This window comes from Trachypithecus francoisi, unplaced genomic scaffold (assembly GCF_009764315.1).
Source record: "Trachypithecus francoisi isolate TF-2019V2 unplaced genomic scaffold, Tfra_2.0 Lachesis_group17, whole genome shotgun sequence".
Classification (NCBI taxonomy): domain Eukaryota; kingdom Metazoa; phylum Chordata; class Mammalia; order Primates; family Cercopithecidae; genus Trachypithecus; species Trachypithecus francoisi.
The window spans coordinates 62,036,413-62,062,799 of NW_022681462.1; the positions used below are offsets into that span (position 1 = coordinate 62,036,413).

A 26,387-nucleotide genomic window follows, 5' to 3' on the forward strand; every position below is an offset into this window, starting at 1 on the left:
TTAGCTACGAAAGTCCTAGATAGCAACTTCTTGTAATAGAAGGCTGTTTTATCTACATTGGAAATCTGTTGTTTATTGTAATCACCTTCATCAGTGGTCTTAGTTAGATCTTCTGGGCAACCTGCTGCAGCTTCCGCATCAGCACTTGCTGCTTCACCTTGCACTTTTATGTTATGGAGACGGCTTCTTTCCTTAAACATCATAAACTAGCCTCTGCTAGCTTACAATTTTTCTTCTGCAGCTTCCTCACCTTCATAGAATTAAAGAGAGTTGGGGCGTTGCTCTGGAGTAGGCTTTGGCTTAAGGGAATGTTGTGGCTGGTTTGATCTTCTATCCAGACCACTCAAACTTTCTCTGTATCAGCAATAAGGCTGTTTCACTTTCTTAATTGTGTATTTACTGGAGCAACACTTTTAATTTCCTTCAAGAACTTCTCCTTTGCATTCACAACTTGGCCACCTGGAGCAAGAGGCCTAGCTTTCAGCTATCTCAGCTTTCAACATGCCTTCCTCACTAAGCTTCATCATTTCTAGTTTTGATTTCAAGCGAGAGCTCTGAGACTTTCTTTCACTGGAACACTTAGAGGCCATTGTAGGGTTATTAATTGGCCTGATTTCAATATCATTGTGTCTCAGAGAATGAGAGAGGCTGAAGGAGAGGGAGAGAGATAGGGAAATGGCTAGTTGGAGGAGCAGAAAGGACACACACAACATTTATCAATTAAGTTCACCATCTCATATGGGTGCAATTCATGCCACTCCAAAACAGTTATAATAGTAACATCAAACAAATTGTACCAAAAAGTGTGAAATGTTGCAAAAATTACCAGAATGTGACACAGAGACATGAAGTGAACATATGCTATTAGAAAAATGGTGCCATAGGCTTGATTGACACAGGCTTGCCACAAACTTCCATTCTGTTAAAAGCACAACATCTGCGAAGTGCAATAAAACAGGGTGTGCCTGCATGTAGCAAAATGCCAGCACACTGCCCAGAGTCTGAAGCCAGGAAGTGATAAGTGGGGGTTCTAGACTGCTAGCTGCTCAAAATGAGAGCTGAAAGTAAGGTCTCCTAAAAGAATGTAAGAACAGACTATGTCATCACAGAATGAACAAATTAAAAGAACATGTATTGGGGCCGGGGGCGGTGGCTCACCTTTGCAATCCCAGCATTTTGGGAGGCCAAGGCAGGCAGATCACGAGGTCAGGAGTTTGAGACCAGCCTGGACAACATGGTGAAACCCTATTTCTACCAAAAATACAAAAATTGCCCGGGTGTGGTGGTGGGTGCCTGTAATCCCAGCTATCCAGGAGGCTGAGGCAGGAGAATCTCTGGAAACTGGAAGGCGGAGGTTGCAGTGAGCCGAGACTGCGCCACCACACTCCAGCCTGGGCAAAAGAGCAAAACTCTGTCTCGAAAAAACAAAACCAAACAAAAGAACATGTATTGGAATGTTAAACCAGTGAGCTGTCCTGAGTAGCAGAGAATCCACACTAGGCAGAAGGAACGGTAAATCGTGACCATCAACAGGGCAAACAGGCTAGAAAACAGGGCTACACCGTCCCAGATCAGCTCCAAGAGGACACACTTAACTTAATGTCCAGAAGCCTAGAAGCATATCTGTATTGAAAATTAACACTTCAACCTCAAGCCCTGGAAGCCTCCTGAGGCTCATTACCGGCACCCTATAATGACTACCTTGGAAACACATGTGAACTGGATACTGGCTCAATTGGGGCCTCTCCTCCTACCTTGCATATTTTAACAGGGAGGAGTCACAGCATTTTCTACAAGAATCTCTAGGGGAAGAATAACTACACGTGTAAACCATGTGGACTGAAAGCCCCAAGAGGCCTTCCATATTCTTTTTTCCACGGTCAGCAGAGAATAAATGCACTGTTAACTTATATTTTTATCTTATTTATTTATTTATTTATTTTGAGACAGTCTCATTCTGTCACCCAGGCTGGAGTGCAGTGGTGTGATCTCAGCTCACTGCAACCTCTGACTCCTGGGTTCAAGTGATTCTCCTTCCTCAGCCTCCCGAGTAGCTGAGAGTAAGGTGCTCACCATAACACCTGGCTAATTTTTGTATTTTTAGTAGAGGCAGGGTTTCACCATGTTGGCCAAGCTGGTCTCGAACCCCTGACCTCAAGTGATCTGCCCACCTCGGCCTCCCAAAGAGCTGAGATTACAGGCATGAGCCACCACACCCGGCCCTGTTAACTTATCTTTTAACTGACTACAATGCATTCCTAGATTTCTATGAAGAAAGCCATGAGGTACTTTTATTACATACACAAGGTGAGATTAGGACTTCAAGTGGAAATAGGCTAAATCTGTCACCACTCCTGAATCACACCTGCTTAGTACACTCAGACGCAGAGAGATGGGCCACACAATGGCTCCAGGAAGTGAAAGGATGGTGACCCATCTGCTTTCCCTCCTCTTCCCGTTTCCCAAGGGAGATCCAAGACCTGAGTTGCTGCCCAAGTTCAGCACCCTTTTCTGCCTAGGTTTAAATATAAGCAGTGGTTCCCAAAGTGTGGTCTGGGAACCTCTGGCGGGGGGGTCCCTGCGGCCTTTTCGTTTAGTCTGCAAGGTCATAATTAGTCTTACAATAATACCAACACTTTTTTTTGTCTCTTTCACTCTCTTACTCTCAGGAGCGACCAGAGGCTACATGACATGTGATAAGACAATAGCCTGAATGCAGAAGCAAATAAAGAATCCAGCTGACTTCTATGAAGCCAGACATCACAGAGATGCCCATGTACCCTAGAACTTAAAGTATAATAAAAATAAAATAAAATAATTAAAAAATAAAAAAGATTTGCAAAAAATATACAACAGTGCAATGTCTCTAAGACTTTTGTTTTGGAAAATGTCATTTATTTCATAAAAATATGCCCTTTGTGTTAACATGTAATGGGCTCATTTTTTAATTAAGTAATTTAAAAATGTATCTGTTTCAATTTTAATGTGATAAACATGGATAGGTGTAGCCCAAATAACAGAAACTCTCTGGAATCTTTAATAATTTTAAAATATTTAAATTTAAATAATTTAAATTTTGATGTTGAGACCCAAGAGTGTGAAAAACAGTAGTTCATAAGAAAGAAAGATGCTCAAATCCCATTTGTGTTTCTTTTCTTTTTTTTTTTTTTTAGAGTCGGGTCTCTATCACCCCAGCTGCAGCACAGTGGCATGGTCACAGCTCACTGCAGCTTTGAACTTCTAGGCTCAAACAAGCCTCCTGCCTCAACCTCCCAAGTAGCTAGAACTGCAGGCACACACCTCCATGCCTGGCTCATTTAATTTTTTTGTGGAGATGGGGTCTAGCTATGTTGCCCAGGTGGTCTCTAACTATTGGTCTCAAGTGATCCTTTTGCCTCAGCCTCCAGAGTCGCTAGGATTACAGGCATGAGCCACCATGCCCAACTCCCATCTATGTGTTTTGAGAAACTAAATTGGGACTACTCTGTTGCTTTTCTGCCCATCAGACCCTATCTATCTATCGTTCAGGATCTGGCACGACCCCCATGTCTTCTACCAAATCTTGACCTAGCCCCATCCCTCTGAGAATTCTACCTTCTGCACTCCCCTGACAACTAGTTTTTCGATGCCACCTAGCATTTCATCAGACACTGCCTGGTGACATCCCCTGCACTATTGTCTGGGTTATGTAACTTGTGTTGTTATTTAACTCTCTCCGTGGGTGTGTCTTGCTTCCCCAAGGCAATGTGGAACTGTGAGAATGGGTCTGAATCCCAGCTCTGCCTCTTAACTAGCAGGCTGACCTTGGGCAAGTTACAGAGCCTCAGTTTCCTTGTTTATAAAATGCAGACCAGGCAGACTTCCTGTGAAACCCAGGCAATTATCTGCTCTTCCAACAGCACCTAGCTTAGGATTTTTTTTTTTTTTTTTTTTTTTTGAGATGGAGTCTCACTCTGGTGCCCAGGCTGGAGCACAGCGGCACAATCTCAGCTCACTGCAACCTCTGCCTCCCAGATTCAAGCGATTCTTTTGCCTCAGCCTCCCAAGTAGCTGGGACTACAGGTGTACGCCACCACACCCGGCTAATTTTTGTATTTAGTAGAGACACGGTTTCACCATGTTGGCCAGGCTGGTCTCAAACTCCTGATCTTGTGATCTGCCCACCTCGGCCTCCCAAAGTGCTGCAATTACAGGCGTGAGCCACTGCGCCTGGCCAATTCAGGATTTTTCTGAGAACTAAAAGTAGTAACTCTCTTGAGCCAGCCCCAAGCACAGTGCTGGCATATTAGAAGCAGACCAATCTTCTTTCCAAATTCACAGCCATGACAGGTAGGAATGACTTTAACCATCGCCTGCATGAATAATTAGGTGAATGACTGAATGAGGCATGAACCAATACACTAAGTTCGGATCTCACCAGAGGACAGTACTGCCCTTCCAGGGGAACATTTGGAAATGAATGTGGGCAAAGAGGGATACCAGCTTTTAGTGACCATGAATTACTGGCACTGGTGGGCAGGGATATATCTCAGAGTCCTTACTCAAATGTCACAGATTTCCATCTCAGACATGAACTTTATGATTTCAGTATTGTGAGGCCACATGTTGTTCTCGCTTGCTCATAGAAAACTCCCTAAGCCACTCCTGGGTGTACTAGGGAGCCCTCAAATCCCTAGGAGCCATGCCAGCATCCCCCTGCCCCCCCCGACCTCCCCTCTACCCCCCACCCCGTCCTCCACCCCCTCAGCCCCCCGCCAACCTCCCAGGTAGTTCTCTTACCAATCAATAGGTGGAAATGATAGCGCACTCACTTCACTTTATCTGAACTCCCCCACTTTATGGTAACTCCCAGAAGGGTGGGACAGTGGCTGCTCTCAGCTTTGGGGGCTTGTTTCCCTCACCTACCACACCTCACTACAGTTCCTCTTACCCCTCCAGCCCCTCTCCCTCCCTCTCTGTCCCTGGCAAGCAGCCCACAGCTCCATCAGAGAAGAAGGACGCAGCCAAGAAATGCTGTTTCCTTGTTAATCTAGATTCTGCTGCTTGGACCGTGATCCATGGGAAGGGACTCCAGCAAACAAGCTGTCTGTGAACTCCCTATTAACAGTCTGAGAGTTCTGTTGCTGTTATTATTTTGTTGTTGTTTTTAGGAGACAGGGTCTTTTTCTCTTACCTGAACTAGGTACAGTGGCTAGATCATAGCTCACTGTAACCTCTAACTCCTGGGCTCAAGTGATCCTCCTGCCTTGGCCTCCCAAAGTGCTAGGATTACAGGCAAGAGCCATGGCACCCGGCCAATCTGGGTATTTTAATTGTTTTTGTGGGGAGGAGGGTTATGATTTTGTTTGATCTAGATTGTAAAAGGAGGAGAGAAAATTTCTTCCAAGCCATATCCACATGCCGTGCATGTTTCATGGCTACATAGCATGTATTATGTGCATAGATTTCAGATGTGCCACACCTTGAAATACGTATTAGATACAGTCCTGGTCCTGACTTTCAGATGTGACCCACCATCCATCCAGTCACTCAGTACCTATTTCCCAAGTGCCAACTGCGCGCCATTGCTTTCCCTAGTGAGGGAAGGAACCCCAAACGGTCCTTCCCGTGGCCCACAGGACACCCTGGGAATATAGACCAAAGGATGTCAGCATGTGGGCCTCCACTGATATTCCCATTAGGGGGAAAAAAAGTTAAGAAACATAGTTTGCCCTCTCAGAATAAAACTGTAAAATTAATCCAATGATGAATCGGTGCAGAGAGAAGCAAAATCAATCACTTTAGATTAGATGTCAATCAGATGAAACACATTCACATCATCTCCATGAAGCCGGAAGCTGGGGTAGGGGTGGGAGTAGCCAGGACCAGCCAAGAGTGCCAAGGAAGAGGGAAGTCCCCAAGCATAGGATGACAGTGCCCAGCCTAGCACCGCCTACAGGTGGCAAGGATAGATGCCTCAAGCCTTCTCCAGCTGCTGCTCATAAACCATTTTTCCACACTTTACATTGTGAAGTATAGTCTCAAGAATTACTCCACAAGTTTTAATAAATGTGGCCAACACTGAATATCAATTCTTTAGGAGACTTTTAGCCCATATTGGCATATTAAAGGCTCTGATAAATTCTGATATAAAGAAATCTGTTTGTTTTTAATTAAATATTTCCTCAATTCATTTGACTATAAGAACTCTTTCTACATGGAACTACCATTCATAATTCCAAAACTAGTGTTCCTTGGCGCTCCAGATTAAACCATGAAATCACTAAATTTATTTTTGTGACTCTGGTTCCAGCGTAGAGTCGGGTTTTCTGCAGAGCCTGTCTCCAGAGCTATAACAGGTTAGCAAACTTATCCTAGAATCCCAGGTGACGTAACACACAATTTTCCTAACTTGAACTAGTATATCAACTTTATTTAACAATTGTAAGCTCTTGGCTGGGCGCGGTGGCTCACACCTATAATCCCAGCACTTTGGGAGGCCGAGGTGGGCAGATCACTAGGTAAGGAGATTGAGACCATCCTGAGCAACATGGTGAGACCCCGTCTCTATTAAAAGTACAAATTAGCTGTGGTGGTGCGTGCCTGTCATCCCAGCTAACCCGGAAGGTGGAGATTGCAGTGAGCTGAGATCATGTCATTGCGCTCCAGCCTGGCAACACAGCAAGACTCCGTCTCAAAAATAAATAAATAAATAAAATTGTAAGCACTTGGTAATTATTAGCTCTCCCCAAATTGCTGGAGCCTCCCTCGTATGCTAACCTAGTGATTCTCAACTGGGAGCAATTTTGCCCTGCGGGGGACATTTGATAATGTCTAAAGATATTTGTGGTTGTCACAACTGAGAGGAAAGTGCTACTCGCATTTAGTGGGCAGAGGCCAGGGATGCAACTAAACACCCTAAAATGCTTAAGACAGCCTCCCCCAATAAAGAGTTATCTGGCCCAAATGTCAATAGTGCTGAGTGCTAAAAACCCATGGTCTTGATCCGCAAAGCTGAGAATCCTGGTAAATTCACCAAAACGATGTATCCACAAGGACTCTTCTAGAACCAGCCACCAGCTTCTTGAGGGGGCCCATCTTTGCTCACATATAAAAGGAGACTTTCCGTTAATGTCCACAAGAGGTACAATATGGGGCTGGGGCACAAATGCCAGTTACCCAGCAGACCTGTGATACTGGAGCATCCTCTACCCCATCCTCTGCCCATAGCTAACAGCCACATGGGGCCAGTTATGCAGTTTGAATCTCATTTGCTCAAAAATTAATGACCAGCTTGTGGAAGTAGCCAGACCAGTGGATGTGGGACCCTCAGGAGTCCCCAAAACAGGGGCAGAAGAAAAAGTCTGGACATCCCTTGCAGACAACTATGGCAGGCTAAATTAAATATCATCATCACCATTAAATACAACAACTATTAGGAAAAAAAGCCTCAGGATCCTCTTCTTGCAGTCAAGACAGATTACAGAACTTAGAAGGAACGTATTTTGCTCCAGGGTACATGCAGATATGCACAAAGCATGCAATATGCTTTAGGGAGAGCCCAATGTAGGATTCCTTTGCAAGTAAAACTTTACAAAATACATACTTATCTATGTTAACATGCATGCGCCCATGTATAGATAAATAGATAGAAAAAGACAGGTGATTGGGTAGGGAGATAGATGATTGATTGAGAGAGAGGGGGTAACAAGAGAGAAAGAGAGAACAAACCAGTTGTTATCTAAGTGCTGCTCCTTAACCCACAGGTCCAAACAGACGTGACAGACACACAAACCTGGATGCAATAGAAGCTGTACTGTGGGTGGCAAATGGGAGAACTGGGCTTCTCCTCCTTCACAGTCATTGTCATCCTAATCTGGGCCTAGCCTGTTGTGGGAGGCAAACAGTGGGATCCTCATCTTTTCACTCAGGGACCTCGGACAGGCTCAGGACAGCAGGGGCATCACCATGTGATATGCTTTGGCTGTGTCCCCACCCAAATCTCATCCTGCAGTACCCATAATCCCCCCATGTGGTGGGAGAGACCCATAGGAGGTAACTGAATCATGGCGGCAGTTTCCCCCATGCTATTCTCATGATACTAAGTGAGTTCTCACGAGGTCTGATGGTTTTATAAGGAGCTTCTCCCTTCACTCTGCTCTCATTCTTATCCTTTCTGCTGCCACCTGAAGAAGGATGTGTTTGCTTCCTCTTCCACCATGATTGTAAGTTTCCTGAGGCCTCCCCAGCCATGCTGAACTATGCATCGATTAAACCTCAAACCTCTTTTCTTTATAAATTACGCAGTCTTGGGAAGTTCCTTTTTCCTTTCTTTTTTTTTTGAAACAGAGTCTTGCTGTCTTTCCCAGGCTGGAGTTGCAGTGGCACAAATTTGGCTCACTACAACTTCTGCTTCCTGAGTCCAAGTGATTCTGTGCCTCAGCCTCCCAAGTAGCTAGGACTACAAGCATGCGACATCACGCCTGGTTAATTTTTTATTTTTAGTAGAGACAGGGTTTCACCACGTTGGCCAGGCTGGTCTTGAACTCCTGACCTCAAGTGATCTGCCCACCTTGGCCTCCCAAAGGGCGGGGATTACAGGCATGGGCCATGGCACCTGGCCTCAGGGCAGTTCTTTATAGCAGCGTGAGAATGAAGTAATACACCATGGCACCAGCCTTGACATTTGAAAGCTAGAGAAACAACCCTCCCAGGGATTCCAGTTCTGCCTGGGCCCCTATTCAATTGAAGGTGAGTAAGAGACAAGTGCAGAAAGATAAGGGAGGGAAAAGAGGGGCTTGTAGGTTTCAAAAGCACTTTAGAAGCTAAAACTGAAGCAGGATTTTAATAGCAAAGACTCAGCTGAGAATGTGGGCCCAGCACACACAGGGAGCAGAGACTTTTAGGCCTCCAACCAGGAGGGAGAGTTCAGGGGTGCTTTGAGATGAGAGGCATCATGGGGGGAGTGCAGAAAAGGGAAGAAGAGCAATTAAGACAGGCTTTGTGGACTTCAGTTTGCCTTCAGCCAACACTGCTCAACCTGTCCCAAACCATCAGACCCCATCCTCACCCCCAAAAATAGCTGAGTCACCAAGGAAAGGCAATTCGTGTAGTGCAAAGAAGACAGAGGGCTCTCAGAATCCACCCATAGATAATCCCCGCTTTGCCTGCTCACCTCTTCTTTATATCTTACCATGCAGATTTTGTCTTTAAAAGGGACTTGACACCTTAGAATAGACTACCCTGTAGACTGACACTTGTAGAAAATTCCGGCCGGGCGCGGTGGCTCAAGCCTGTAATCCCAGCACTTTGGGAGGCCGAGACGGGCGGATCGTGAGGTCAGGAGATCGAGACCTTCCTGGCTAACACGGTGAAACCCCGTCTCTACTAAAAATACAAAAACTAGCCGGGCGAGATGGCGGGCGCCTGTAGTCCCAGCTACTCGGGAGGCTGAGGCAGGAGAATGGCGTAAACCCGGGAGGCGGAGCTTGCAGTGAGCTGAGATCCGGCCACTGCACTCCAGTCCGGGCAAGAGAGCGAGACTCCGCCTCAAAAAAAAAAAAAAAAAGAAAAGAAAATTCCAGAAGAAGCCAAGTCTTTGGGAGAGATGAGCAGGAGTCCCTTGCTCCTTAGAAACCCTGTGACAACAAAGGATAGACGGAAGTAAGAGGGGAGGGATATCCTTCAACAGGAGAAGCCAAAATTGGTCAAAGAAAAAAAACCCAACCATATCTTTAAGGACTCTGAGTTCCCTGAGACTGCAAAAGTCAGAGACATAATTCAAGATACACTAGCATCTATCAGGGATGTCAAGCGGTCAAAACAGAAGGAGACAAGAAGCTTCCTCCCACAAGGAGCTTAAGCCTGGCAGAGGTGACAAGATCAATACACATAGAGTTCGAGGCAAAAGATGCCATTGTGTGGACCAGGAGCATCTGGTGGTGGGCACTCCTCTGCTTCCTGCAGTGCCCTGCACAGCGTCATGCACACAGTTGCACACCGTTGGCACTCAAGAAATATTTGTTAAGTGAGTGAATGAGTTATATATTCAACCCACAGCTCCGAGTTGCCTGCCTGTGGAAGAGCTTTGTGCAGCCCGGTCTTATTTTCTGCCAGGAAACAATTCCAGCCTGTTTCAGGGAAAACAACAAATCCTAAGGAGGAACCTGCAGATGCCGGAAACCTGAAGGCCAGGAGGTAAAACACCTTGTGGTTGTGTGCTCGTCCAAAAACCCAAACCATGAGGCTGCAACCAGCTTACCCACATTCATGAAAGTGACTGATACTCTCAGGCCAGTGGCCAACGCCTCAGGTCCACCTTGGTTCCGAGGGACACAGACATTAGACTCCAAGAATGCTAAGGAGATTCCAGGACAGGCTGGACGGGCTCAAGGTTCATCATCCCCTGAGTCAGGGAAGACACTCAGCGAGTCACACCTCCAGCTCCCCATTCCCCTCAGCACACGGTCTATGTTCCCTAGACATGACCTCTTTAACAGGATTGTAGTGCTGGGCCAAGAAGACCTTTCACGAGGCCACAGCCAAATAAGGAAGGAGGAAAGCAAGGAAGGAAGGAAAGCAAAAAGCAAGACAGGAAGACGCTCACTGTCATAAGTTTTCATAAAGCTGAATGTATTTCATTTAAAGAGCCGTTCTGTATCCTGAGATGTGTCTGTCCTGCTTTTTCTGCTTTCTGACCTTGAGCACCTCAAGTTCTTTTCCCACCTCATGGACTTTGCACGTGCAGTTTCGTCTTCCTGGAACACTTATTTTCCTTTCCTTATTCAGCTCCTTCTCTCCTTCTGTGTCTCAATGTCATTGTCCCTGTTTATTGCATCTTTGTAGGAGAGTCCTTCCCTGACCATGCCACCAAAAGGCAAGCCGTCTCCCCTCACCTTGATCTTAGCTCCGTGTCTCTCTTCAGAGCCCCCTTTCCATGTTTCCTTATGTATTGGCTTGTTTCGTGCCCCTCCTCCATCCAACTCTAAGTCCCATCAGAGCAGGGGCCATGCCTATCGGGTCTGCCATTAAACAGCCACTACTTAGCACAGTGTTTGGGGCTACTGGCTCTCAAAAAATGCTTATTTAATTATTGAAGTAAAATGCTCTATTTATGAAATAATTATGATAGTAAATGTATTGCTCAAATTCTTAGTAAGATTAAAAGACCATAACTTTAGGTCAACGCCCTTCCCTTTTGGAGGTGTGGGGGTTGAAGGAAGAGACATTTTACTGTCTCAAGAAATACAAAAGTTTGCAAACCAGTGCTTTATAGAATAAAAGTCCTTTGTGTAAATGAAGATTGTTATGGGGATCTCTCTGTTATAACCACAGACCTACTTCTAAAACAGGTGCCCATAAATGGAATGTCTGCGAATCCAGATCTATTTCTAGAGAGACGCACTTTTTCAGAGGTGTTTTATCTTCACTTCTTATTTACCATCAGTGGAAACTAATACCACAGCTTCAGGCTTTTCTGCCCTCCCCCTTCTTGGCTCACCACATTCATTATTAGGTAGGTTTTAACTCTTCAACCTAAAAACAGCCATGGGTTTCTATTTAAAGAAATGCCAGTGGATCCCTTCTTCAAATGAAGAATGGTTTTTAAAAATTGCTTTAATACCATCCACTGTGTTGTTGGTCTGGATGTTCATAAACTGAGTTTCTTACAGCAGCGTTCGCCTGTGTGCCCCGGATGGTTCTCTGTGGACTCAGCCTCCCAATCAGTAACACAGAAGGAAGATGCATATCCCTGCAGCTACACAGGACATAATGAGTCTTTACGGCTATCCATTACCATCAGGTGTCATACAAATATGTAGGGCAAAGAAAAATACACATTATTAGCCACCCTCAGGCTTATGCTGTCCCGTGGCTCTTCCCATCTGGCAAGGTGATCCGCTGCGGAGTCCAAGGGCAAGATGAGAAAAACAATGACAGCCTCTGTATGTCTAGAACTTGATTCCAAACACATTCTTAAATAAGCATCCACTTCACCTTTACAAGAGCCTCGAGGTGACAGTGACTACAGATCATTTACAGGGAGAGAAACTGAGGACCAGGGAAATAAGCTATAGCTGATGGAGGACAGCACTGCAAATCAGCACCAGACTGGGACCAAGACGAAAACACAAAGGTGTGAGAGCTTTTGAATCATGATGCACATGACAGATGCAAGGCAACAGTGTTGCAATTATCATTATTATTCATCTAGTCACAATCTTTGAGCATTTAACATATGCTAAGTATACTCTCAGACTCAAAGAGGTAGAAGTATGGGGCAAATATGAAGATAAATGACACATGGTCCCTGCCCTCCAAGGACGGGGAAGTATGCTGGAGGAGTTGAACACCTCCTAAACAAACGAAGACCACACAATAGAACACTGGAGCCAGGCAGATGGAAGCCCAGAGGAGGGAGCCAGACTCTCCCTGTAGGTACAGGGAGGAGCTGACACTTGAGCTGGATGGAGAAGAGGCAAAAGGCCCTTCCAGGCACAGGGAACAGCATGTCCAGGCCCCAGAGGTGTAGCAGATCATAGAGAGAATGCAACTGTCAGTGAGATCAGCCAGGGCCAATTGGCCCAGAGCTTCATGGGCCTTGCCAAGGAGGAGAGATGTTCCTGGAGGCCACCAACAGTACAGGTCTCCCATCAGGGGCTTTAAGCAGGGGGAATAGCATGATCAGATTTGGGTGTCAAAAAGACAGGACAGGCTGGGCGCAGTGGCTCATGCCTGTAATCCCAGCACTTTGAGAGGCCAAGGGGGGGGTGAACCACTTGAGGTCAAAAGTTCGAGACCAACCTGGCCAACATGGTGAAACCTCATCTCTACTAAAAATACAAAAAATTACCTTTAGTTGAGCATGGTGGTATGTACCTGTAATCCCAGCTACTCAGGAGGATGAGGCAGGAGAATCGCTTGAACCTGGGAGGCAGAGGTTGCAGTAAGCCGAGATTGCGCCACTGCACTCCAGCCTAGGCAACAAGAGCGAAACATTGTATCAAAAAAAAAAAAAAAAAAAGGACAGGCCGTAGAGTGGCAAGAGGTCAGTCAACAGGAACACCTGGGGGGCACATAGGCAGTGTGGAGAAGATGTAATTCTTTACTCAAGTGACAGTGGGGTCTAAACTGAGGATCTTCCCCTGTCACATAACCTTTCATCTGCAGAGTGAAATAACAGTATTTGTCCTGCCTCCTTTATAGGACAAAATATAAAGTTATTAACAAAATATAAAGTTATTAACAATAATGGAGGCCGGGTGTGGTGGCTCATGCCTGTAATCCCAGCACTTTGGGAGGCCAAGGCGGGCAGATCACAAGGTCAGGAGATCAAGATCATCCTGGCCAACATGGTGAAACCCCATCTCTACTACAAATACAAAAATTAGCTGGGCATGGTGGTGCGTGCCTGTAATCCCAGCTAGTCGGGAGGCTGAGACAGGAGAATTGCTTGAACCAGAGAAGCAGAGGTTGCAGTGAGCCAAGATCATGCCATTGCACTCCAGCCTGGTGACAGAGCGAGACTCTGTCTCAAAGAAAATACATAAGTAATAGCAATAATGGAAACATAATAGAAGTAATAGCCAACTTGTCTTGAACACTTATATAGTTAATTTAACAAATACTGAATATTTGCTAGGCACCAGGCGTGCTAAGTGCTTTACAAATGCTAATTCATTTAATCATTGCAATGATCTTGTGGAATAAGGACTTTCATTATCCCCATTTTGCAGATGAGGCAATTGAGACACAGAGACATTAAGTAACTTACACTAGGTCACCGGGTTGTAAGTAGTAGAGCTGTGATTTGCAGCCAGGCAGTCTGGCCTGAGTCCTCTCTCTTGGTCATGATGTCCATGATCTCTTGTTTGTTATATGCCCAGCACTGTAGAAAGTACCTTGCAGCTGCTGTCTATTACTCTGGTCCTCACAACAATTCTGTGAGGTAGGCACTCTTTTTTCTTCCTACTTTATAGCTAAGGAAACTGAGGCACAAAGGGGATAAGTACCTTGCCCATGGTTGCACATAGAGTAAGTAAGTGGCTGAGTTGCACATCAATCTCTGGGACTGCAAAGTTCATGCTCTTAGCTGTACTCCCTTCAATCTAAAAGCACAAAAACCACAGGGAGAGGACAGGGGACAGGGGCAGGGAGGGAGCAGCAACCTGAAAAAAGACTGAACACTTAGAATAGTGAGTGATCAGATGGAATATGTTTTTGCCTGGCTGAATTTTCCCAGCCCATGTTAAGCAAGAGAAGGCAAGGTCCTCCCTCTCTCCCAGCACCTCTGGTTCAGCCTCCAGACAAGTCAGGTTGTGTCATCTGGCCTGCCAGGCAGTAAAACACCCTGATCCCTTGGGGGTGAGGGTCTGCAGGCCTCAGCTCCAGGAACAGCAGAGTGGCAAACAATGGTATCTCAATCAGGCCTGGGTGTCTCTGATTGGCCCTGGCAAAAACAAGATGTCAGTTAGTAACAGCTGTAAATCCCTATGACAGCCAGTTCCCAGGCCCTGGGCACACTCTGGGCCATGCCGGAGCCGCAACGTCCAGAGCCTTCTCCTGCCACTTCTTGGGACTGGGAATCCTGGCCTGGGGCCTGGCAATGGAATCATTAATCTACGGACAGGCTTCACAAAGAGAAAAACATGCAGGAAAATATACAGAAGAAAATACAGCCAAAAAACACACCAGGGTTCCACTGAGACCAGACCATCTAGGACTGAGATTCAGAAGCAGGAGAGCAAAGCTCTCAGGAGGACATGTTAGAGACTCTGGAAGATGTATGGACTTTCAAGGAATAGTTACGATAGGCTGTGTACCTCAGTGGGCAGGGGTATGGACTTTGAAGCCAGACTATTTGGGTTCAAATCCCAGCTTGGCCTCTTACTGCTGAAAAACTGGGGGCATACTCCTTAATCTCTCAGGCTGGGCCTCAGTGTTCTTACCCGTCATATGAGGATAATGATAGTACCTACATCATCAGGTTGTTACGGGGTTAAGTGAGTTAATATATAGAAAACTCCAAGAATAGTGCCCAGCACCTAGCCAGTGCTATGGATATGTTAATTAAATAAGATAAATGGGCCAGGAGTAGTGGCTTAAGTCTGTAATCCCAGAACTTTCCGGATCACTTGAGGTCAGGAGTTTGAGACCAGCCTGGCCAACATGGTGAAACCCCGTCTCTACTAAATAACACAAAAATTAGCCAGGTGTGGTGGCATGTGCCTGTAATCCCAGCTACCCAGGAGGCTGAAGCATGAGAATCACTTGAACCTGGGAGGTGGAGGTTGCAGTGAGCTGAGATCATGCCACTGCACTCCAGCCTGGGTGACAAAGTGAGACTGCCTCAAAAAAAAAAAAAAAAAGGTCACAGGGGAGACAGGAGACATCTCTCCCAGTAGGGAATATCACAACATCCAGGCGATAGAGATGGGGACTGGAGATGAGATGCTTTCCATTTCATTCAAAAGAGTTTGAAAGAGTTTAGATCTGGAAGTCCCTGACTTAGGGTCACAGGGAAAGTCAAAGTGCTGTTTGACAACATGCTGCAGCAACCACACTAAGGCAGAACCCACAGCCTTGGAATCCAGAATGGGGGTGGGGTGGCCCAGGAACTCTACAAACTCCTAGAGTATAGTCTGTACTGAAGTTTTCAAATTCACATTCATAGACATCCAAGGTCATCTAGTCCACACCCGGCTGCTGCAAAGAAAAGGAATCATGCAGAGGGCCAGAGAAGGGCCTTGTCCAAGGTCACGTAGCTGGCTGATGTGGGGCATGAAGCAAGAGCCAAGATCTGCTAGAACGGGGGCATATTCCATCACAGCAGCCCTCTGGCCTTGACCCAAGAAGGCTGAGAGCTCAGTGCATGAGTCTTGGCCTGGTTAGAGCAGCTGCCACTCTGGCCTGGCTGGGTCTGCCAGGTATGCTGGCCCCAGCCCAGGGTGCTCCTGACCAGCACCTGCCACCAAGCTTTGGCAGGCCCTACTAACCTTTTCCAGAAGGGAACTGGGAGTCCTCACCTCCTACCCTTTCACACCCAGAGGCAGCTCCAGGCCAGGACATTATTCCAGAGGCAGCAGCCCCAGTAAGTTCCACAAATCCCGCTTGTCTCATCCAAAGTGAATCCAGATCCTGACTCAAGCCATTGTCTTTGCCCCTGAAACTGGTATATTAGAATAACAGATAAATTCCCAAATAGTGGCTCAATGCCATTCAAGGTGAAACTGTGTGCTACTATCCACACAGGAGTGGCTCTCTGCCAAGCAGGGATGTGGAGAGCCAGGTTCCTTCCCTCTTCTGACTCTGCCACCTTCAACACATGGCCCCCAAGACCACTATGACTGACTGTTCCAAGTCAACAGAGGGAGAAGACACCTGGGACATTGATCCAGGAGGTTTTCGTGGGCTGGCCTAGAAGAAGCACTTACTCCTTTCACCCACATTCCACTGGCCAGAATTGAGCCACATGACCACTCCTGGCCATACCTGGTGTAGTAGTCCATTTTCACACTACTGATAAAGACATACCCAAGACCTGGCAATTAACAAAAGAAAGAGGCTTAATGGACTTACAGTTCCACGTGGTTGGGGAGGCCTCACCATCATGGTGGAAGGCAAGGAGGAGCAAGTCACGTCTTACATGGATGGCAGCAGGCAAAGAGAGAGAGCTTGTGCAGGGAAACTCCCCCTTACAAAATCATCAGATCTCATGAGACTTATTCACTATCATGAGAACAGCACAGGAAAGACCTGCCCCCATGATTCAATTACCTCCCACCAGGTTCTTCCCACAACATGTGGGAATTCAAGATGAGATTTGGGTGGGGACACAGCCAAGCCATATCACCTGGTCATAAGGGAATGAGAGGTGTAGTCTAGCTGTTTTCCCACGATGTAGGCTTTGGTGGACATATCAGCCATCTCTGCTACAACTGACCTCACAGCTTTGTTCTGTGGTACTTGATGATCCTGGACTGGAGCCCCAGCTTAAACCAGCAACTTGCTCTGCCCAGGAAGACATTAAAGGAAATCTGCCGGCTCTCAAGTCCAACCTGTGATGTGCAGGGAGGAGTGACAGAGACAGACTTTGGTAGTAGATCAGGAGCTCACTTGAAGGCAAGAAACATGTGCAGCGTCCTGCAGCATCCCAGCATTCCTCATGCACTGCCTGCCATCGAGGAGACCTCCAATTTATGTCTACCTTATGAGAAGCAGCAGGAATGCAACCCACAGGGGTACCAGACCCAAGTCATGCTGCAGGAAGGCTGTGGCCTGCCTAACTGGGGCTTCATGCCTGTACTCCCAGGTCTGCTTCCTGGCTTGGCAGTTGTGAACTAAGGAGAAGGGGACAGCCAGAGCCATCACTCCTTCCATGCTGGCTCTCACATCAGAGGCAGACTCTCAGCTCGTCTGTGTGGGAGGATGCAGGAGCTATTTCCATTTTATTTCATATTCGTCACGAACTGTGTGTCCCACAGACATGAGAAGCCACAGAAGAAATGTTCTCCCTCCCCCAATGCAGATCCTCAAAAGCAGGGACTCAGGGGAAAATATTTGAAGGAAACACCCTTGACTTCCATGAACAGATAAAGCCTCTCCCAAAAGGACCAGCACAGGGGCAAGAGCAAGTCACAGGACTAGCTATGAGTTTGCTTTGTGACCTTGGCCAAGTGACAAATCTTCTGTGCCTCTATTTCTTCCCCATCTGTCAAATGAAGATAATAAAGGCTGTTCTGAAGTTAGAATGAGATAATCAATGTTTAAATGGCTCCGGGAAGTATAAAGCTTTCTATGGGAATATAAGGTGTTATTATCCACTCACCCTTCCTGCCTCTCCAATGAATTCAGATGTTTGGTAACAATTACAATCTTGGCTAGGACTCACTCTTGATGAGTAGAAGAAAGGCAGCAGTCTCCACATTTAAGAGACAGGGACTGATGCACAGGCCTTGGCTACAAGCAGACCTGGTAAGTTCTGGGACACATGCTCCAACCGAGGAATACCTGCCTGTGAAGTAATGAACTGCGATCCACGAGGGACTTTCACTGCACTCATCAAACACCAGCTCCTGCAGACTCAGATGTGGTATTTGTTGGACTGAGGAATATAACAGTCATAAAATCACAGAATTCCAGAGTTGGCCAAGACCCCCATCCTTGGGGAGAAAGCTAGTTCCCAAGTGAAAGTGGAAAATCGACTCAATTTCCACTGACCTGTGAAAAGCAAAACTGGTTCATGTCTATCATCGCTTATTCAGTTTGGGATCTTGAGCAAATCACTTAACCACCCTCTGCCCCAGATTCCTTCTCACAGGAATAAGGAATGAGAAAGGACTCTGGTAACTAAAAGACACAGTTCAAATGAAAGGTATTTCTTGCTATTGATGATCAAATCTCTTACCATGAGTCACCTGCAGTATGCTCAGATTCTCTTACACACAGAAGATAGGGGTTCCCATTTTCCTTCTCCTGGAATTTAATTCACTGTGGGGGGGGGGGCAAACTGTCAGGCAGCCAATACAAAATCCTGCCTCAGGATGAACAGGAGAGAAGATACTGCTGGGATGTGATGCCAGAGATTAAGACATGTGCAAACTATTCATTTATCCAAAGCAGAAACAAGAGCAAAGGTCATTCTGGAATCCAGGCTGACTCCTGCAAGGGTGGAGCCCAGTCTTCTCAGACACCTCTCAGTCAAGACTGCTTGACAGACACTGCTTCAAGTTCCTCTGACCTAGCAGGACCAGGAATGACGCTTGATACAAGGGCAGGGAGGATTCAGAGAAAAGAAGGGAAAGATGAAAATGAAGGAAAAGCAGGCACTTTCAGAGCCTCATTTTCTCATTACCATCAGCATGCAATCATTTCCTCTGGTGGAAGGAGGGAAAAAAGTTTTCCGTTGAGTGTCTAGGGCAATCCTGTGTAATATTTCACTTCATAGCCTCTATCTCTTGCCAACTACAATAGCAGCTGTGAAGCTTTTCTCCTGGCCAGTCCAGTGGCATTCCTACACCAGCATCAACTCAGAATTCTTTTCCCCCAGGGCTTCCACTGCTTCTCATCCTACCATACCCTCAAGCACTCACCTGGATATATTCTGCTCAAGTGAAATCTCTGGCAGAAATAGTTTCTAGTTCTCAAACAACAGAAAAAATTCAAGGGCCAACTGCAGGGGACCAGGTCCCTTTATCGGCTACTATGATCTGGGGAACAGAGTCAGACCAGAGCTCCAAGGCAGATATCTAACTTAAAGCAACTGACACAAAGCCCCACTCAACACCCAGGCTACAGTCACCTTCAAAAAGCCCCCGGGTCCCAACAGCCACTGCACTGGACAAACCCATTATCTTCAGCTACAAAGCCAGGCAGAAGACTTAATCAGGTCAGCAGCATTTGACAGGAAAATAAGTACCTTCCTGACACTCTATGGATTATAGGAGTTATGCCTGGTAAAGCTACCCATACCACCATCATGTCAAAGGATACTCAGGGATATTCAGCTGAGAAGAATAATTATACAGTCAAATGCCATCAAACCCACAAAAGGAAAGCAAGCCCACCCATCACTCTAGAAGCCAAAGCCTGGAGGTTTATCTGACAGTGGAAAAAAAAACAGACAATCCCTAAGATTCGTCATGCCTCCCTCCTTCCAATAAGCCTATAACCTCTACTCACAGAGGGCTGGGTCGGTCTGGTTGGAGCATGCCGTGCAGAGAATGGTACAGCTGGGTTTACACCCAGCCTCCTCTGGAGTACATATACCCCCAACTGGCAGTCACTCCTGTGTTTTCTGACAAACCATTATTTTCAGCTAAAATTTTCCACTCCTGGATTCAGCCCAAAGGTGAGTTTATTTTGGAAAGTCTGAGCCAAATTTCTCTGCAACTAGAGTTTTAAGCAGGTGAAATAAAGCCTGCTGCTTCTCCCTAAGAGAGCAACAACAATAGTTCAGGCCCCTAGTGCTGCACAGAGCCAAGCTCCACAGAACCAGGCACAAGTATGCATGAAATATGGTAGTAAAAGACATGCCCGCAAAAGAGATACTATAAGGGATTGAAAGTGAATTCCATGTCCAAACACTGATGATAGTAAGTCTCTGGCATTTGTAAGATTTAAACTTCTTTTTTTTTTTTTTTTGAGACGGAGTCTTGCTCTGTCGCCCAGGCTGGAGTGCAGTGGCCGGATCTCAGCTCACTGCAAGCTCTACCTCCCGGGTTCACGCCATTCTCCTGCCTCAGCCTCCCGAGCAGCTGGGACTACAGGCGCCCGCCACCTCGCCCGGCTAGTTTTTTTGTATTTTGTAGTAGAGACGGGGTTTCACTGTGTTAGCCAGGATGGTCTCGATCTCCTGACCTCGTGATCCGCCCGTCTCGGCCTCCCAAAGTGCTGGGATTACAGGCTTGAGCCACCGCGGCCAGTTTTAAACTTCTTGAAGTACTCCACCTGCTTTATCTCATCTGTGCCCCACAGCTCCCCTGAAAGGAAGAGGGGACCATTCAGGCTCCCACCTGATAGATGGGGTAAGATGGGAGGGACAAAGGGGCTGAGAATTACTTAAGGTCACACTATACAGTAGTTGGCAAGGTCAAGACTATTCTCATGACCCCTGGTCTTCCTCAACCAAATTTGATAGCCCTTTAATAAGTACAGGGGTTAAACTTAAAATATGACAGTGAACAGTGTTATTATCATTTCTTAGGCATAACATTTAGGTGAAAACTGCTGCTTGTCCCCTTGAAATACTAGAGGGGGAAGGAAGAGATGGACACTTGCTGGGCACCTGCACGTGCCAGCACCATACAGGCATTTCATTCTCACAATACTTCTAAAAGACTGGAGTAGCGATGCTTACTTTTCAGATGAGGTAGAGAAGGGACCCAGAGAGTAACTGACAGAGTTAATATTAAGAATCCAGTGACTCTGCTAACAAAGGCCAAGTCACGACACTTTAACACTGGGCTAAGGAAATCCCCAACACTCCCAAGTCACATTTCATATAGGAAAGTCACTTTAGGATTTGAGTTCTGAGCTGGTCTTTACCTGGAGTAGCTAACAAAAAGCAAAACTATGGGTTCACCCCTCTTTCTCTTTCCCACTCTGATTGCCCAGTCCCTGGACAGGAACATAGAGGGAGGGACACAGAAGGTACAGAATATTCAGGGGACGAGAGAAGGAATGAAAAATGAACAATCTACAAAACAGAAAAACCAACCCCAACATACTAAGCCAATAGTTTCCTTGAGATACACTACCTTGAAGAGGCACATACAGTTTTTTTTCCTATGTTTAATCCTAAAAACAACGAAAGGAGTAAATGGAGGTAAAATGCTAATAATTCCACTATATGCTGCTCCCCACCACGCCTTCCTTGACCCTTTTCTATTCAGCTATGCATCACCCATGTGTCCCTGGGCTTGGCACTAAGTAAATGCTCAATGAGTATTTGGTTAATAGATGGATGAATGGGTGAAATAACAATGTTGTCAGAAATAATGCCTCCTAACCCAGGTGAAATTTAAATCTGTATTACTGTACCCATTTGCTATTTGGAGACATATTTGTCATTTTAGTACCAGTAATATAAAACAAGCTATTTTAGCTTTATCTTCTGCGAGCATATGGATGAGAGAATAGGAATTTTTTTTGTTATGAGTGAACAGGCTGCATAAAGACAGTTTTCCAAAGAATGTGACAGAAGCCCAATTATTGTCTTTTAAAAACCAAAACAAAATAAGTGTTCCAGGAAGGAACCTTCACGAGAGCAAATGATGATTTCTATTTAGGACAATAAAGGAAAATCCAAAGAAGAATGAGTTCCACACAGAGAGCCCACGTTTGTCCTTCAGGTGGAAGGTTCTCTGGAGACTCCAAAAAAAGGTGCCTCTACCTTCAATGAGCTTCTTTTCTTTTTTTCTTTTCTTGCTTTGTTCTTTTTTTTTAGAGACAGGCTCTCACTCTGTCACCCAGGCTAGAGTGCAGTGTTGCGATCATAGCTCACTGCAGCCTCAAACTTGGGGGTTCAAACAATCCTCTCACTTTGGCCTCCCGAGTAGCTGGGACTACAAGTACATGGCACCATGCCTGGCTAAATTTTTTCAAATTCTTTTTAGAGATGGGGTCTTACTATGTTGACCAGTCTGGTCTTGAACTCCTGGCCTCAAGTGATCCTCCTGCCTCAGCCTCCCAAAGTGCTAGGAATACAGATGTGAGCCACCACACCCAGCCCAAGAAGTTCTGATTATTCCTTTAAGGGCTAGAGAATAAAATATAGGAGGAAAGCGAACAGCACTGTGGCTTCTAACTCAGATAGGAGGGACATAACAACAGCCATCAGAAATACAAAAAAATAAAAATAAAACAGAAGCTGAGGCCTGACATGTTCCACCTTTACTAAAGACAGCTAAATTTTACAACGTTTAGTTAGGAATAAGGACGGACTTCCTGAGGGCAAAAAAAAAAAAAGGAAAAAAAATGCTTTCTCAAGAAAACTTGATAATAGGAGAGGCTCTTATCTGCCAAGGCTGTTAGCTACAGCCTTAGCAGCTGATCTCAGGAAGACTAAGCCCAGAAGTCTTTCCGTGGAACGACTCCTTTCAAACTTTGGTTCTAGTAGAGCTTTTAGCCCTTCTACTCCCAGAGTAAGGTGTTCAAATGGCTCCTTGCATTTGAGGAACGGTGAAGGAAAGAAATGGAAAAGAAAGGTGGTTCATGTCCTGCTTGCAACAGCAGAAGCTCTTCTTAGATTCACTATATATGCTGGGGTACCCCTAGAGCTTTATTTTGAAAAAATAACAAAAAAGAAGGGTTCTACTACTAAAGAAATAATAGTGATTTAGATATCACTATTGTAAAACAGTGACTACATCTCAGTCAATAGTTATTCAACAAATGTGTATGGAACCAGGTACAGCACTAGATGCTAGAAGTAATCCCAACAATAACCTTCAGGGGTCATAAAGTCCATCGTTCAGGATAAACACATGCAAGTAAAACTGACCATGTTGACCGAGCTCCTTCTATAACGCACACATTAGACAGATAGTTTACAGATGCTCTCTCAGCTGATCACCACTATGAAAACTGCTTGTAGTGGGTAGGCATTATCATCCCCATTTTACAGGTGCAGAAAGGCAAATAGCTTGCCCAAGAGCTGGGACGAGTATCCAGGGCTGCCCAACACCAAAGCCTCCTTACCAGCCACTAAAACCAGCTAGATCTCCACATCTGTCTCTGAGCGGAGGACTCCCATTTTCAAGTGCATAAGTCATCTTTGTATTTTGTTGTTGTTGTTGTTGTCATTGTTTTTTTTTTGAGACAGAGTCTCACTCTGTCACCCAGGCTGGAGTGCAGTGGTGTGATCTCAGCTCACTGCAACCTCCGCCTCCCAGGTTCAAGTGATTCTCCTGCCTCAGCCTCCTGAGTAGCTGGGATTACAGATGCGTGCCACCAAGTCCAGCTAATTTTTGTATTTTGAGTAGGTTTTTTGAGGTTTCACTATGTTGGTCAGGCTGGTCTCAAACTCCTGACCTCAGGCAATCCACCCACCTCAGCCTCCCAAAATGCTGAGATTACAGGTGTGAGCCACCGCGCCTGGCCCATCTTTGTATTTGTGTTGTGACGGTGAGTCCTAAATTTCAGATACTAAGAGAAGAAGGAAGAAAATAATCTAGACTCGTCATGTCTCTAAGAATCTAGATGTTTTCTAAAACACCTGTGTAAAAGATGAGGCTTTATCAGAATTTACATGGGAATGGGAAGCAGCCTGGAGAACCAGAAAAAATTCTGTCTCCATCTGGGGCCATGCCTGGGTGAACCTAGGAGGTGGGCAAAATGAGGTTTCTTCACTGCACTGTCTCATCTGGGGTGCCCTCCTCTGTACTTCAGGCCTTTATTGCCTTGGTAAGCTCTGTGCTCTCCCATCTTGGTATCAAAATCAAAACTGCCCTCAAAGAAGAATCTGGAGATCCATCATTTACCTGTTAGTATGTCTTCAGGTCACTGTTAACCACCTGCATTTTAAAGCTCTGTCTTCTGATGAAAGGGCTGGAGACCTCATCATAGGGTAACTGATGGGAGCATTTTCTTCAGCATAGGTAAGTAAATGATTCTCTAGGGTGACTGCAAATTTGATAGAGATAGATAGATAGATAGATCAATCGATAGATAAGTAGCAGCCCAATTTAACCTTTGAGTACTTCCAATTTTTCCAAAAACAAACAAAAAACAAACCGTACCCCATTACACACATACAAAAATAAAATGCGCCCGTTTTCTACCCAATGAGACAAGAGTAGCTACTGTTCATTGAGCACCTATTATGTGCCTGGCCTTGTTCTAGGTATAAATATATTCTACTTAATCTTCAACACAATCCTTCTTTATCCTTCCTTCCCCTACTGTCTTAGTTTCCTAGGGCTGCCACAAAAAGGAACCACTAACCAGGTGGCTTAAAACAATAGAAATGCATTCTTTCCAAGTTGTTAAGGCCAGAAGTCCAAAATCAAGGTGTTAGCAGGGCCACACTCACTCCAAGGCATCTAAAGGAGGATCCTTCCTTGCTTCCCCCAGCTTCTGGGAGCCCCAGGCATTCCTTGGTTTATGGCAGCACAGTTCCAGTCTCTGTGTCTGTCCTCACGGGGCCGCCCTCTCCCTGCATCTGCCTCTGCATCTGAATTTCCCCTTCTTATAAGGACACCAGTCACATTGGATTAGAGCCTACCCCAGTGACCTCATCTTCACTTGATTACATCTGCAAAGACCCTACTTCCAAATAAGGTCACATTCTGAAGTACCGGGGGGTTAAGATTTCAATATGTCTCTTCTGCTGGGACACACTTCAACTCATAGCACCCACCTGTGAGAGGGTGATGACCTCAAGGTCACACAAGGTCTAGGTGAAGGCAAAGTTTAGTTTCATTTCCTAGATGATCCTCAGTCAGGCAGAAGCACAGACTTGAATATCGGGAGGAAATGTATCACATCAAACAATGACAGTGCCAGGCTGCTTCTACTGTTCTTTCTGCTTCAGACTTCTCTCCCTTCTTCACCGAACCTATCCTGTCCTCCTTGGCCTCTCAGCTCAAGCATACTGACCAAGGAGCCTTCTCTGACCTCCCAGACCAGCTCAAAAACCCCTACCCAGGACCTCTGCTCACCATTTATGTCTCTCTCATTGCCCTCCTCACCACCCTTAGTTTTCCGTTTCTTTGGGGGTTACTTCATAGATGTCTCTCTTTGCCATCAGACTTCGAGCCCTGCAAAGAAAAAAAACCTCTCTATATTATTCACAGGTGTGTTCTCACCGCTCCACAGAGACCCTGGCTCCCGTCAGGGCCTCAGATGTTAGCGCTCTGCTACTTAAAAGGAAAACTCAGGTACCTAGTTCATCCTCAGCCCCAGGTGGCCTGGTTAGTTAACTGCCCCCATTCGTCTTGTGGCTCATGCCTTCTGCCTTCCACAGGTGGGCTGGGCCTGGCCACTGCCTCCCCTCAACAGCGCAATTCACGGCCTAGAAATCACAGGAAAACCAGAGAGCTATCACCCCACCTGCTACCCCCTGCACCCCTCGGCTCCCCACACTGCCTCAATCTCATCAGTGTGCGAAACAAGCGTCTGTGTCTCCACTCTCATCAGACACAAGGGGTGGCATCCACACTGGTGCCCTCTGGGATCCCAAGAAGATCACACCTCCCGCATCAGTCCGCAGCAAGAGCACAGTCTCCTCTAAGCCACTGCTCTCTGAGGACGCAACTGTATATCTTTACCATCCTACCCTGTGCACACACATCTCCAGATCTGCTTCTGAAATCCTCCAGGACCATAAAAAGACAAGACTGGCTTCCTTGGGGTCAGCTTTAAACACTTACTGAGGCTAAAACAAGTTTGGCCTGTGTACAGATGACAGCAGAGCCATGTCTACAGTGACCCACCCAGCATGGGGGCTGGTGCCCCTCATCCCTCACCAGCAGTCCCTCAACCACTCTAGAGGGCTCTGTGTGGTGTCACAGAGGAAGCAATCTGGCTATTCTGTCACTTTGTAACTCATGGTTAACTCACTCACTCCGACTCAGCCAACCTTTACTGAGCTCTTTACTGAGGTCAGCAAAACAATTTGAGTCACTTGAGAGAGAGAGAAAGAAAAAGGCGTATTTCACTGCAATATTCCGCATCTTAACTCTAAGAAGCTACAGACAAAGAAGCACATAACAAGAAGGCAGTGGGGTCAGTGTCCCAGTAGAGGTCCATGCAAAAGGCTGCTGGGCCCTGCAGGGGGTGACACCTCTGGGGATTAGGGGAAGCCTCTCCTTTGCTTGCTAAGGATGGACAGCAGACAGGGAGGAGGACAGGAAGGAGTTGGTGGCACAAGACAGAGCTTCCAAGCAGAAGGAAAAAAAAATATGGGA

The 26,387-nt window shown here is 46.1% G+C and overlaps 1 protein-coding gene and 1 long non-coding RNA gene across 3 annotated transcripts in view; both read right to left on the reverse strand.

Annotated features, from left to right (window-relative positions):
• Positions 1-26,387, reverse strand: part of PRKCE (protein kinase C epsilon) — a 548,372-nt gene that overhangs the window by 471,686 nt on the left and 50,299 nt on the right. The window lies entirely within an intron of this gene.
• Positions 13,759-25,942, reverse strand: LOC117062365. The gene is made up of 5 exons (XR_004428333.1): positions 25,757-25,942; positions 25,363-25,492; positions 25,140-25,238; positions 23,961-24,102; positions 13,759-13,967 (listed from the first exon to the last, which is right to left on the reverse strand). It is a non-coding gene; the product is annotated as an uncharacterized LOC117062365 (long non-coding RNA).